The following is a 15,878-nucleotide window of genomic DNA, read 5'->3' as shown; positions in this document are numbered from 1 at the left end:
GCGATCACGTTTCGTTTCAAAAACGGTAAACCATTTCTTTTTGATTTTCAAAGGAAACGATTGATTAAATCTTTTTAATTGATCAATTGATTTTCAAAACGATGTGGGGCCTCTCGAATATTAGAGAGTATAAGTCCCTTTCGTCTTTCTTTGTACAGTTTTTGTTTTAACAGAAAACTTTTTCCAAATAAACTTCCAAACAGTTTTTTAACAAACAAATCTTTCAACTCTTTTTTAAACCATCCACCATGTTTTATTAGAGAGTATAAGTCCCTTTCCTTTTCTTTATACAGTTTTTCTTTGTACAGAAAACTCTTTCAAAACAAATCTTCTAACCGTTTTTCAAACAACGCGTCTGTAAATAAACAGTCAACCATGTTTTGTAAATAAAATACGGGCCTCCACGTAGGTATAAGTCCCAAGCCCCTTTCGTACATACCCACTCAAGTACATGAAATTAGGTATTTCATTGTACGCCTTTTGTACATATCTCAATCAATGTGTTTTTTAACTTTGAATAACAAACCAAAAATGAAGGTTTCTTTAAATCTTCCCAAAAATACCATGGGCCTCCATGTAGGTATAAGTCCCAAGCCCTTTTGTAAATACCTGTTTACATAGCTTTGAATAAACTCAAGCGGACCTCTCCCCGAGTGTGAGTCCCGAGCCCTGTGTATACAAATGGATCATGCTTACAGGTATATTTCCTTCATAAACTCCATTATATACACACACTTTGTCATATATGTATAACTGTTCATATTTGTTCATGTACTTGTTCATATTTGTTCGTACTTGTTCATACTTGTGATTGTGTTATATGCTTATTCAACTTAGTACAACACTAGGTTCCCCATAGCCTCCTATTGGGCTTCGTGCAAAGAATCTCCACTAGTTTAGGTTAGGACATAGAGTATGGTTTCCCGGTGAAATCGCTCTAAGAGCTCAGACCAACTATACCATGCCTCCCCTTGGGCTTTGTACAAACGAGTGACCCTCCCATAGCCTCCTCTTGGGCTTACAATGCAAGGATCCTGGATTGTCCCTCCCATAGCCTCCTCTTGGGCTTACAATGCAAGGACCCTCGGATAGCCTCCTCTTGGGCTTCGTACAAGGACCCACGGGCTTCTTATAAGCATCCCCAATATCCAAAACAAATACCCTAGGAGATTAGACATTTTTCATCTCTATGCTAGGAGTATCTCTTATATATCATCACAAACAATCAATCAATCAAAATCAAACCTTTTTGCCACAAGGCTGGCTAATCAATCAAACTATTTTACCACCGTACTGGATGATTAATCAAAGTTTTTGTCACAAGGCTGACTTCATTGAAACTTTTGCCACAAGGCTGGCTGATTAATCAAAGTTTTTGTCACAAGGCTGACTTCATTGAAACTTTTGCCACAAGGCTGGTTAAACAAACAAAAACATCTTTATCATTCTAAGCACCCTAAGTGGCATGGCCCCGGGCTTATAATGAAAATATTTTCAAACAAAATCAAACAGATGTATGTGATGATATAGATTAGATACATCTAGCATTTAGACGACATTTGTCTATTTTTCTTTGCTTCCACTAGCATAAGTGGGAACTACGATTGCTCTGACTTTCTCAACATCCCTTTGAGAATACGTAGGCACAAGGTCGATCCTTGGCGAGCAAAACAAAACAAAAAAAACCATTCAAACCTTAGCACCCGTAGACCTCGAGCTACAGATGCTCTGATTCCCTTTAGGGGATATGTATGCAGAGGATCGCGATGATCTTTGCGAGCATAATCCAACAAACACCTTAGGTCCCACCTCTTTTTCACAAGAACCTCCACCACAACAAGAATGGAATAAAACATAACAAAGAAACCTATAGAGTACTATAGATACGTTGGGTGCTAATACCTTCCCTTCGTATAACCAACCCTCTTACCCAAAGATCTCTCCCCCCACTTTTAGGTTATTGCAGCTTTTTTCCTTTTCCTCCTTTGGAAATAATAAAAAGTTTGGTCGGTACAAAGAAAAATCATTTTTTTTGAGCACTCGAGCCCAAAGAAGGCATCAGGTGTCTCATCCACTCAAAAGAGGAATACAAAAACGATTTTTCGCCCGCGACAGCTCTCCTCTTCAAATGAATGATGTGAGTGGATTATAATAAAGTATTGGAGACCCTTGAACTACGATTTGAGCCATGGGATCTTATGTCAAAAGTCAACTTTCCAGGTGAACTAGGTCAAAAACCCTAATTGTGGACGGGATGAATTTGGGAGTTGTTGAGCTTGAATTGAAGTACATATTGCATTATATATTGATGTGGGAATCATTTGAAGATGCTTGAGCTCTTTGAATCATTCTTTGAAGCTTTATGAGTATTCCCAAGTGAAAGCCATGATAGGCTCAAAACCATAATCTGGTGCCTTTGATGGACTTGAGGCTTGATGCTCTAAGAATGGACATCAAGTATAAATTCATGGAGAATTTTGAGCTCTATGATTGTGTTGAGGATGAATATCAAATAATGATGGATCCTTTTCCTGAAATTCCTGGCTTGAAACCCTAATCTAAGTACTTGGTGAACAGGTGACTCCTCTGGACATCTGTTTTGAGTTGATGGAGTAGTTGAGATGTTATATGATGTAACATCTCATGGAGGTCTAGAGTTAGGGTATGACAACATGCATAAATCGAATTTCGGATCACAAATTACATGTTATGAAATAAACGGGACAACAACGCACATGAAGAAACGCATATGAAATCGCACTGAAATAGAAATTTAACAACACGATTTGTCATTAAACGCATAAACAAGTATAAGCAACCAACAAGTGAATTTCCAAAAGTAAACTATGGAACATTTCCAATTCCGCGCAGAAATGACATCATGCATTAAATTCCACCAAATTCGACATTAAATACTGCAAACTAGTGCACAAAATCATGTAACGGTTCAAGTTAAATCGACATCAAAGCGCAAGCATATTGCAAACAAAAATTTCTCATGAAAAGTACCATTTCGATCACATAAATCACATAATTATTGAATTTTCATACATTCAACAATTGTCAATAGGAATAAAAAATTATCAACGAAATAGTACTCAACAAAACAATTAGCAATCGAAATTCAAGATTATCAACATTTAACCAAATACGGATTTTTACAACATTGTCGCTTCAAGAATCAATTAAGTGCATAATTAAAAAAAAATCGGCAATTTGATTCAACATCAATTCAATAACTCATGTTCGCATTCAAAGAATCAAGCACAACCTAATCATCAACACTTCAACTTAATCATCATGAACAACAATTATTAACATCAATATTTGAAATCAAGCATCAAAAATTATTCTCCATCAACAATTTATGCTCAAGAATCAACAACAATATCTCAAGAATCAACCACGATTAAGTTCAATAATTATCATTCACAATTTAATTCAAGTAAACGTTCAAGCAATTAACAAAATTGAAGCGCGAAGACAAAAGATGTGTCGCGGTTGTTCTTGCGAAGAGAGAGGAGGCGATCAGAGAGCTTTGGATCGAAAGAGGCGGAGAGGAGAGAGTCTGCGCTGGAAAGAAAATCGCGCCGAAGATGTAGTGGTCAGGTGATGGCTGAAGTCACGATGGAGGTGGTGCAAAGTCGGTAGTGCTCTGTTGGGGATTCGTCGGAGATCGCAGAAAGAGAGGAGGAGATTTGAGGAATTTTGAGACTTTTGTTCTTCGTGTTCTTTAATTTCTTGATGAAGGTGTTGTAAAATTTGAGAGAAAATTGTGTTTGTGAAAATTCGAGTTAATGAGTGAAAAATGAGGGAAAATGAATATATAGTGCCGTGAAATTTAAATTTCCAAAAGTCTGCCAAAACGACTTTTCTAACTCTGTTTTTGAGGAAATGTGTTTCGATGCGAAATTCGGAATCGAGACCAACGAAAAAATCAAAGATGAAATTTTTTTGAAACATTGCTGCTGGAATAGACTCAATCTGATAAACGGTGAAAAATTTTTGCACGTTTGAATGGTGAGAATCATCTGGTTATCTTAGGCGGAAAACTCAACTGCGTAGATTTTCGTGTGCACCTCTCAAAGAATGCAATGAAATTCAATGTTCCGATTAAATTAGTAACTAGAGTTCTGAAAATAACTGATATCCGAAAAAATTTGTGAAAGAATGCCGCTAGAAATGGGCCCGATCCGATAAAAATTTAGAAAGTTATGTATTTTCCAATATCGTCGCATAGTGCGAGAAACTCTGTTTTGGCCATTAATTCTCGACGCTTTTGAAAGATTCTGAAATTTCTAGTGCAGAATTGCCTTTTGGTTCCAACATACGAAATCTCAGGGACATTTAAACGGAATTTGTGTTAAAAGGTCAGCTCGAGATAATAAACGGTGCAGGAGTTATGAATTTTTTATCGTCCTGGAGACAACGGTTCAACACGCTTTCTCACTGTATATTCTCAGATAAATTACGAATACATAAATCTTCTTCAAAAAAACAATTATCGACCAGAACACATGAATTGTAGCAGACCTCAAGACGGTTCTTTTGGCATATGGATCGCTTCAAACTGACTTAACGAACAAAAGTTATGATTTTTTGAATCTCCGAAAGACAGTTGAATAGTAAATCCGAATCTCAAGTAATTTGCACTTTTGGGCATCTTCCTCAAAGATCTGGCTTCTGACTTGAACACAAAAGATGTAGAGAATGCCAAAACAATTTTAACTACCAGAAAACCAAGCACCAAGGAACTTCCAGTCGAAAGTTATGAATTTTGCACACGCCGTAAAACTAACTCTTGATCTAAAAATATCCCAAAACTGCGGAAACTCTTGATTTCTTATGCGTTTCAAAGTACACTGGAGTGAGAGGTCACTCTCTATGATAAGGGTTTGATCGGTCCCTGATGAGAGGACTTGAGAAAAACTGCGGACTATTCATTTCAATGTATCGAATTCAAGTAACCTGAGCTCTCACTTCACTATATCGACTGACAGAAGATTCATTTCTCCTGTAGCTTTTGAAAGAGGGAACCTTGATCCCTTGATTTTGGAGCCAATGACATGTATCTATGTATATGGTCTAATGCAAAGCGTAAGTCAATTAGAAAAGATAGGAGGACAAATTTAGGAGTGCAACGTTTAGTTTATTGCAATATTTAATTTTTAACTAGTATACGAAAGCATAAGAAAGAGATGATATTTCTCATGGCGACCTTGTTTGGATGAAAAACAATGTAGGTAAGGACTTATTCCGTACAATAATATTGGTCACAAATTCATAAGGTTTGTTGGTAGTAGAATTTTTTATCCTAGTAAAATAAAATAGAAACCTTAATATAAATAAAGAAGATAAAAGTATTGATTACATTTCATGCGATATGTGAAAGATCTTTGCGAAAGTTCTCATGTAACAATATTTGTGAAAGTTTTGTCTCTCAAAAATAATAAAATAGTAGCAACTTTTTAAAGGAATATGTTTTGGACAAAAGTATTGTAAGGATTAAAATGAAGGTTTGTAAAATAATATAAAATACTCAACATACAAAGGTTTTATCCTGTGTTGTAATCTAAAAGTAAGGTAGAAGTTGTCAATCTCTCCTTCGGTTAAGAAATTTAAGCAAGGGGAAACATGCTCAGAAATGTGTTGCGCGCTTGAAAAGAAAAAAAATGTTGTGTTTAGGATTGAACTCATAATCATATTCGATTTTCCATTAGATAACAAATAATACGAATTAATTTTACACACATTCCATTCCATGACACGCTTCTTTGCTTCGCCTACGAAACCATATTGAAATCCCATTACTAATTGAGGTAAATGGTAATATCACTTATTCGTAGTAATATCGGTAACAATGAAATAATCAAACTTACTTGTGGGCTCACCGTTAAGTTGGAATCAGGAAAAAATTATTTATAAAAGAAAGAGATCTATCCGGTTTATCTTGGAGATGAAATTAAAAAAAGGGTATAGTAACTCAATTTTAAAAAATTATTATACCGAATAAAATTAGTTACTGTATTAATTAACATGTTTCGTTGAAGATATGTCAAAAAAGAGAAACCAATGGAATAATTTTATTTCAACTTGTTTTGTACAGTCAAAATAAAAGGAAAATTCTTTACCCACCTCCCAACCTTCTAGGTCACCTCTGATGAAAAACCACTTATACCCCTGACTTCGGAAATGCATTTCCGAAATGCAAGAAAAAGGTGTTTTCGGAGATGCATCTCCGAAAGCGCCTTTTTTTTTTAAAATTTGACTTATTTCGGAAATGCATTTCCAAAAACACCATTTCGGAAGTTCATTTCCGAAATATTGCGCGTTTTGCAGATTTAGCAAAACAGCCCCTCCCCCAATTCATTTACCCTAAATCAACTTCAAACTCAACCTCAAAGAGATTTTTCTGCAAACCACTTCCAAGGCTACATTATATTCCACATCAAGTTGCTCTACTACATTCAAAAGCCCTCCAATCTATTGAATCGGTAAGCATTTTAATTTTAAGATCTATGATTAAAATTTATATTAGGGTGTTTACTAATAGCAAAAAATGTATTAGGTTAGGTTTGTACTGATATTTAGGATGTTTAGAATGTGTAAACATAGGTTTGAAGTTTGTTTTTGGGGTCTGCCATGGAAGTTGCAGAAAACTTCCTCGCAGGGGTGTTTTTGAAGTTCATTTCCGAAAACAACTCCATTCCCAGTTTCGGAAATGAACTTCCGAATTGTATCATAAGTGTAATTTTTTTAGTTTTTTCTGTTGTCTCGCATATTAATCGATTTCAATTGTTTTCAGAACATGTCAGGCAACCAAGCACGCATCAGACAGGGTAGAGAGACCCAGACTGCGTCGGCTAGACGCGTGCGGGCGGCGGTGCAGCTGGCGTCGACACAGGGCCGGGGACGATGTGTGCGAGTTCCTGTGGAGATGGACGAGGGTACCTCTACATCTGGATCGAGGAGTCGTCTGGCTCGGGTATCTTCTTCCCGCCAGCGAGAGGAGGAGGAGGAGGAGGTGGCAGTGTCATACCACGAGGCGGATGAGGTACCGGATGTTGACCCTCCACTCGGGGAGGAGGATGAGCAGGAGGAGGGCTACCCGGGAGGGCCCAGTGACACTTCTGTGCTGCTTACCTACCGCGAGCACGTCTCTCGATGTATCTGGGAGGGAGAGGTATTTTTTTTAATTTGTCCGACTACATTATTTAACCGTTTATAATTTGTCTGACTACATTATTTAACCGTTTATAATTTAGACGTTTATTCAATATTTTCTTAACGGTCTATTTAACATACTTTTTTATTTGTTTTTTTTGTAACAGGAGAGAGAGCCGTTGAAAATGGTGAACCACGCCCGGAAGGTTTTCAGACTGTTTAAACCGACTGCTGAGTCGTTTAACGACGCTGTGAGAGGTTCAGGGCTTAGTGGGCTCTACATGACGGGGTATTCCACCATCAGCCTTGGCATGCAGGGGGCCTTTGTGGAGCGGTGGCACAAGGAGACGTCTTCTTTCCACTTATCGGTTTGGGAGATGACGATCACCTTGCAGGATGTGCAGTGTCTTCTCCACCTGCCGATCAGGGGGCGTTGTTGACCTACTCCCAGATCCAGAGGATCAAATCCAATGAGTGGATGGCGCTCTATTTGAGTATGGAGCCCGAAGCTGCTGACTACGAGTGCATCACGACATCTGGGCCTCATATCCGGTTCACCACATTGAGCCGCTATTTCGAGCACCACCTGGACGCGGCGGCCGATGCCGAGGATGCGGGTGACGACCTATTTACACAGTATCACTGTGGCTGCGCTCTCCGGTGCTGGTACATGCATGTGGTAGGCGCTGCGATCTTTGTGGACAAGAGTGTTAGGTACGTCGACGTGACCTACCTCCGCTACTTCATGGACTTGACCACCGTTCACCAGTGGAACTGGGGGGCAGCTACTCTGGCATACCTACACTACTCACGGTACGTTTCATTTTAATTGTTTCGTATTTATTTATGTTTCGTATTTGTGTTTCATATTTACTTATGTTTCGTATTTACTAACCGTACGTTACATTATGTGTTTGTGTTTCAGAGTTGGATCATCTCTTACTTCTCCCGCATCCACGGCTTTCACATTGATCCTGAGTACGTTGACGCCATGCCCAGGGCCGCCAGATACGTTCTCCAGAGGGGGAACAATGCGGTGGGACCATACCGTGGGTACCTCGACCGCACGATGCACGATGACGTCACCTGGAGGCCATTCAGCGACTACACTCAGGTTGTCCCCTTTGACGGCATTGCTTTATATTCTGACTAGTTGGCATGCGGGACCAGCATCATGGTCTGGTATCTCCCTGAGCGGTGCATGCGTCAGTTCGGATTTTTGTAGATGATACCCAGGTCACCGTTTGAGGCTGCTCCCGACACAGTGACCCGAGTCCAGCTCACTGCCATATTTGCAGATTGGGAGCATCATGTGGTACCAGAGGAGTATCGCCGCATTCGGGTCACCCAGGACTGGCACAGTATGGAGGGATACGTCACATGGTTCTATCGGGTGTCACATCCTCTGCTGACACCCGACACTCCCGGCGCTCCTAGGCCAACACACGAGGAGATCCTGGAGAACCAGCAGGCCGAGGATGACCACGCCATTGATCTCCTACCCATCTGCCAGCGGATAGAGATGATTGGGCGGGACGCGTTGGATCGAGGGTGTCGTTCATCAGGGCGGTCCAGAGGCAGTCGCCGTGATGGAGATGATAGTCACTAATGCGGGCCGCGCGGCGGCAGACAGACGGCAGAGGAGGTCCCAGGGAGAGAGGGTTAGGCATACCCAGTAGTGGTCGGGTTTATTTTTTTTTGTTTTCGGATTGTATCTTTTGCACACTATTATTATTTGGATTTGGATCGGCTTGTATATATTACTATTTTTATCATATTAGTATTTTGTATTTATATGTCGCTTATTTTATTTGCCGTCTTCCTTTAATTAAAAATATGAGACTGTTTCCAAAAACATAAAAAAAAAATACAGTTTCTGCATAAATCGGAAGTTCATTTCCGAAACCCCCCAAAATCTGAAAAAATGTGTTTTTAGAAGTGCATCTCCGAAAACACCCCCCATGAGGTGTTTTCGGAGATGCACTTCCGAAGTCTGAAAAATTAAAAAAAAAATACTTCGGAAATGCATTTCCGAAGCAGGGGTAAAGTGGGGTTTTCGCTGGGGGTGACCATAGGGAGGTGGATAAAGAAATTTTCAAATAAAATTGAACACAAATGAGACTCGAATCTATTAAAGATAAAACAATATTACAATGAAAGGGAAACAATTCGAACATCATAACACTCCATCAAGACAACATTAAGGACTAGGACATCAACCCTAATCTTTTTTAGGCAATATTGATTGAAAACAAACACGACTGCTTATTGTTCACACACGAAATTATATAAAGATACAATTCAAACTAAGTCTCCTTTCCATTAATGAACTGAGCAAGTTTGTTGATATCCATTGGATGAGTCACATTTGGATAAGAACTGCTATCATACGAAGCTAATGCAACAAGGTTGTTCACGGCTTCTGTGGGGTGAATTCCATCAAAATAAACATATTCATTCCTATCTGTGCATGGTATTGAATCAGGAAAACAAAATCCATTATCTTTTGTCGGACAACATGAAGCATTTGTAACAGTAAAACCTAAAACACAAACGATCATTGGCATTATTGATAATATTTAAGTATCAAAATCATAGGTATTTGCATTTGTTTCATTATTAATATTAAAATATGAAATGAAAATAATTAAAATGTTTACCAACTGAGCTGTCTAGGGTGATTGCAGTGGTATTTATGAAGATAGTTTTGGAAAAAATTCGTAAGACATTGAATTCATCCACAAGAGATCTAAGCTTTTGACTAAATATTAATGCAGCAGCATTCTGTTCTTCAACACATGATCCATTAAGTTTCCCCTCATTAGCAATCTCAAGCGGAGCACAACCTATGTTATCCAACCCAACTAGCACGAGTTTACTTGCCCAAGTCTTATGCAAAACCTGTCCACCAAAAATACCAATTTATTAGAAACATTTAAATTATCATTGGCAATTTTATATCATTGAATTTTATATACAATTTTAGTACATATACCTGTAGGTAAACGGATAATTCGACGATAAGAGCTTGAGCATATTGTTCAGGGGTATAGATGCTACTTGTTGGATAGAGATCGGGTTGAAAATAATTTAGTGCGTAGTCGTTGGTGCCTATATATACATAATACAAGCACTTTGACAAATGATTTTGGGCTTGTCTCAAACCCCCAAGCTTGGCAACAATTCTGGACACTGTGATTATGTGATTTTGTAACTGTAATCCCAATGCGATATTATTAATCTACATAAAAATTGCATAACACTACATTAGTGACATTCATTATCTTTGAAAATATGAATATGTCATGAAAACATAATAATCATAAAACATATCAAAAATCAATTATATATATGGTGTCCAATATAAACCCTTAATGGTAATACAATATAAACACTTACCATATTTAATGAAACAAAAATTTTACAAAACTGAAAAATGATGAACAAATATAATATATTATTTTATTTACTATGAATAATAAATACCACCCTCAATTATATATAGAGATGAACCATTAAATACCGCTGTTTTTTTTCCTGTTTCGTAACGAATTCCAGCTGAACTAGATGCATAGTTAACACCTTTGAGTATATCATAGCCAGTAGTATTTGCAAAAGGAGGGATGAATTTCTTAAATCCGAGTAGTTCGCCTACATCATTTATGTCTTCATTTTTTCGTCAACAAGGAAGTTAATAGTGCAAATATTTGTTACCAATTATGTCAACTTTGGTTCTTCCATTGGTAGCTCTTCCTGTTGGTCCTGTTGGAAAGTTGCACATACAGAGGAGAAATACATATCATTATGAGATTATTTCACATACAGAGAATAAATGCAAGTTGCAAATGTGAAAATCAATAATTTATGAGATATGAATTTAAAATTTTAGAAGTAATGAAATAGTAAAAAAATATTATTATTTAGAAAAATACTAGAATTTCAATAAACATTACTGTTTAAAGCCTCTTAAAAGTGTGTATTATTGTTTGGATGATAATGACATATGGAATAAAAATTAAATCCGATTTAAAGTTTGTAAATACAATAGTAAATAAAACCATAAATGAATTATTAAATTATTAAAAAAATTATGAATAAAATACTAATTAAAAAGGAAAAAACATTTGGCGGGTGCTATCCCGCCGACTCACTAGAAAACGAGGTGAGCTTGAATTTTGACTTCTCACTTCTAAGTAGGTCTGTCCTACCACATCCCGATTTTAGACAGACTTAAATGGATAGGCCTGAATGGGATGGGCCGTCCACTTTTCCATCTATCCCTAAATTCTATGATGAAATAAATATTATTTACTAGTATTCATTTATTAATACTTTCTCCATCACATAAAAATTAATTTTTTAAAATTCTCTTCCTTATTCAAAATAATTGTAATATATATTTACTTTTCGTTTTCCTCTTTTACATTTAATAATTGGAATATACATTTCCTTTGCTTTTTTCTTTTACATTCCTTTTACTTTTCCTTTTCGTATTTAAAATAATTGTAATATAGATTCTTTTTCTTTTCCTTTTTTACATTTAACATCAATTTTAACAATAATATACATTTACATGATTTTTTTTTAAATTAACATATTTCTCCACTATTTTATAAAATACTAATGTTTCAAATAAAAAAAATTTATGATGCGAAACACAAGTAACTTAATTTGGCGCATGCAATAAACATTTTAGAAGGCAAGTAGATGGTGCCTCCTATAGACCACGCCCATCAAATTAACGCCCCCAATACGGCAAGTCAGTTCAAATGAATTTTTTTCTATGACATCTTGTGTAATTCCTCTCACCGGTGGCCACCTAAACCAAATAAACTAAAATATACTACAAGTCAGTATAAACTAAAAAATTATCCAAATATTCATGTTTTTCCACTATTATTTAGACTTAACAACTTTAAGTAAATAGAATTAATGTCATAAATTTACTTTGTTGTGTAGGAGAATGTGAAGCATAGAATTAATGTCATAAATTTACTTTGTTGTGTTGGAGAATGTGAAGCTGTTGAGATTAATAGGACACAAGGGACCAACGGGAGTAAATGAAAATAACGTTACAACAAATAGAGCAATTCTTGCATGGACACGAACCTAAATTTATATATTTAGGAAGAACCAATAAGAAGAGAGGGAATTTAAATTTATTTAAAATTTAATTTCGTTTTTAATTGCCAACATGGAGGGTGGTTGTGATAATGGAGGAGAGAGATAATTTTAATTTTTTTATTTAATTAATAAAAAAAATGTGAATGGCTGTGTGTAAATCCAGGTGTTATAGCGGTGTCCATCTAAGTATTTTCCCAACAAATATTCATGTTTTTTAATTCAATTTGGTTGAGCTATGCGTCTGATTTTATATTTTTAATAAAGTATTTAAGAAAATAGTGGAAAAACATGAATATTTGGATAATTTATTTTGGAAAATATGATTATTTTAAAAAAGAGTAATTTTATAAAAAAAATAACTATAAATAATAAATATGAGTTTAATTGTTATGCACTGTCAGTGTAAATTTTTTTACACTATCAATGCATCTCAAACACTGATTATATTATTTTTTGAAAAATTAAAATAAAAGTTAAACACTTCCAACAAATTAAGGGTTGTGATTCATTAATGGTGTAAAATTTATTTATAATGTATTCCAATTAAATTCTTTTACAAAATATTTATAATCGGTTACATTTCACTTTAATTAACTGTTTTACAACATTTTAATACATTGAAAGAATAGATTTTAACACAAAGGGTAACCGAGAAGATTAAGGATAAAATAATCCTCACTATACACGAAATAAACGTGAGTAAAAAACCCACCTGCGTAAACATTGGATAATGAAAAATTGCTCATATTATTCATATTTCTGTAACGAAATGACAAGGTTTGATATCGTTTTAATATATAGAAATATTATTTAAAATGTTGAGAAAAATATGATTATTATCCTATACATCATCCTTAACCTCAATTTGATAAGCACATTGAGGAAAAGAGGCTTGGAGTGTAAACAACGTTGTTTGGAACATCAAGTTGTTGGCTTGGAGATGGTCGTTTTGTGGAAAAATTACTCAATCCAATTATTCCTTTTACGAGTTTTGTAAGAATCCGTTGTACTATCTCTCGTAATGTAATTGGTTAGTAATTTTTCTTTTGGCGGGGTTTCCCGTTTCATCTCTTGTAATTGGGTTGGAGAACCCTTAGTTCTCCCTTTTAATGATATCTTGATTTCTAAAAAATATATATATATATATATATATATATATATATATATATATATATATATATATATATATATATATATATATATATATATATTTGATAAGCACATTAATGTGTGCACTATGCTGCTGGTGAAAAAATTAGATATTGACAATGGAATGTCTTAGGGACCATTCATAAGCATTGCAAGTGGTCCATATATAGATGACAAAAAATCGAATAAAGTTAGAGGGAAATTTAAGATAAGAATAAGATGAAGCAATGGAACACTTTTCTTACTGTTATATTTTGTTGCGGTGAAGTCGTTATCCAAACTGGCATATATTAATCTCAGATTTTTATAGCTTCATGTTTATAAACTATAAGATGACATAAATACCTTGTAATTCAGAAGCCTTTGTATGTACTTTAATACCTCAGCATTTGGATAAAAGTTAAGTAGCCAAAAAAACAAAACCAGCTAAAGGCAATGGAAGAATACACTTTAAAAAAACTAAGAATAGAAGACAACCTACCATTAAAAAAAAAAGTAAAGAATATCCATTACTTGTATAACTGGATTTCAATGATGAATGAGAAAAGGGGACGAGCATGGGTTTCAACACCCAAAATCTTCTTTCTTCTAACAAAATCATGTTAAATACTAACCCAAACTAACAAAAGGAGATTCAATATCCAAAAGAATTTTAAAAATCATAGTAAAACATTTTTATGGTTTAGTAAAAGAACAATGGAAATGAAACATGTGATATATTACAACATAGGGGAAATCTTGTTTAGAGAAATCAGTATTGTATTCTAACTTTTCTGTTAGATCTTGCAGAACAATAACGTTACCTTTTACGAAAATAGTGTTGTGTATTAAACTTAGAGGATAGAGGTATATATTTAAGGAATCCTTTTCTATCTTTGAAATATGTAAATTTAGCTAGTGGATATGATTGAAGATAACTCTCAGATAAAATACAATTCTTTATTTTTTTAATATAAAACATTGTTTATGACAGGGACTGATAAAGTCAAAGAACTACCCTTGGAAATTTGAGAACTCCATATTTGGAGCTAGAGACCAACAGGGAGAATTTAAGTCAGCTGCTGATGTTTTGTCAGTATGTTACTTACTTAAGTCTTGCAAAGTTATATCATACTTTTATTATGGAGAATGTTTTTTTTAATCTCATGCATGATATTGAACTTCAATGTCACTATGACAAAATTGTTTTTAATGTTAAATGCACTTTTTGTCCCTCTATTATGATGTTTTTAAATTTTTAGTATCCCAATTTTAAAACCCAATTTTTTAGAACTTTGCTTCATTAGTGATTTTGTTGGTCTCCCTCCAATTTTAGTGATGAATAAGTTATAAAATTTATTTTTAATTTTTTAGTAAACAAGATATCATATAACCGGAGAACTAAGGGTTCTCCAACCTGTTTACAAAAGGAACGGCAAAAACGCCTAAACACAGAAATTACATCCCAAATATAATTACGATAAGAACCTTAGAGGTTCTTTGACAAAATTGTAAAATGAATAATTGGAGTGAGTAATTTCTCCGCAAAAAGACCACCTCCAAGCCAAGATTTTGATGTTCCAAGCTAAATCATCAAAATTCCAAACCTCGTCCCTAAAACAAACCCCATTCCTACCTAACCAAATAGCCCACGTCGTTGCCAACCAAATAATATCTACTTTCTTTACATCTACCTTCTTTGATATACAAAACGCGTGCCAATCCATAAAACTCGACAAGCTCTCTTTTTTCTCTATCCCACTCTTTTCAATCCACCCCGCTATATTCCTCCAAATATTCTTTACAAAAGAACAAGCAAAAAAAGAATGGTATCTATTTTCCAAATCCCTCATACAAAAGGAACACTTTAAGTTATCAAGAGAGAAAGGGATACCTCGAAGCACCAATAGGTCTTTTGTTGGAAGCCTATTAGCAAGGAGCCTCCACGCAAAAGCTTTTATCTTGAATGGGACGTCGACTTCCAAACCAACCCCTTCGCCTCATGAAATCTACAAAGAGGACCAAACGGAGCACGCTTACTAGCATACTCCGTATAACACGATGCAACCGAAAAACATTCACCGCTATTGAGATCCCCCTCCACTCCGTCCTTGTCCTCCCCCAAATCCCCGAAATCCACCAACAAATTCCCAATCTCCTCCCATTCGGCCAAAATAGCACCGTTAGACAACAAGTGCTCCGCTATACCAATATCCCCCCACACCCATTTACCATCCACCCATCCACCTATCGCGGCTACCGCCACCCCTTTCAACGCTGAAGCCTCAAAAAGGGCTGGAAACTCAACCTTCAAAACCCTCCCGTCCAACCAAACCGACTCCCAAAAAGGTGTTCCAAACCCATTATTTATTGAAAACCTACACAAAGAAACAAACGGGTCAAGAAAAAAATCGGTCCCAATTTTCAACATATCCTTTCACCAAAAGGATGCCCTCCTAACA

Source organism: Vicia villosa, linkage group LG1 (assembly GCF_029867415.1).
Source record: "Vicia villosa cultivar HV-30 ecotype Madison, WI linkage group LG1, Vvil1.0, whole genome shotgun sequence".
Lineage (NCBI taxonomy): Eukaryota > Viridiplantae > Streptophyta > Magnoliopsida > Fabales > Fabaceae > Vicia > Vicia villosa.
The sequence above is the reverse complement of the archived record's forward strand: the minus strand, read 5'-3'. Positions refer to the sequence as shown.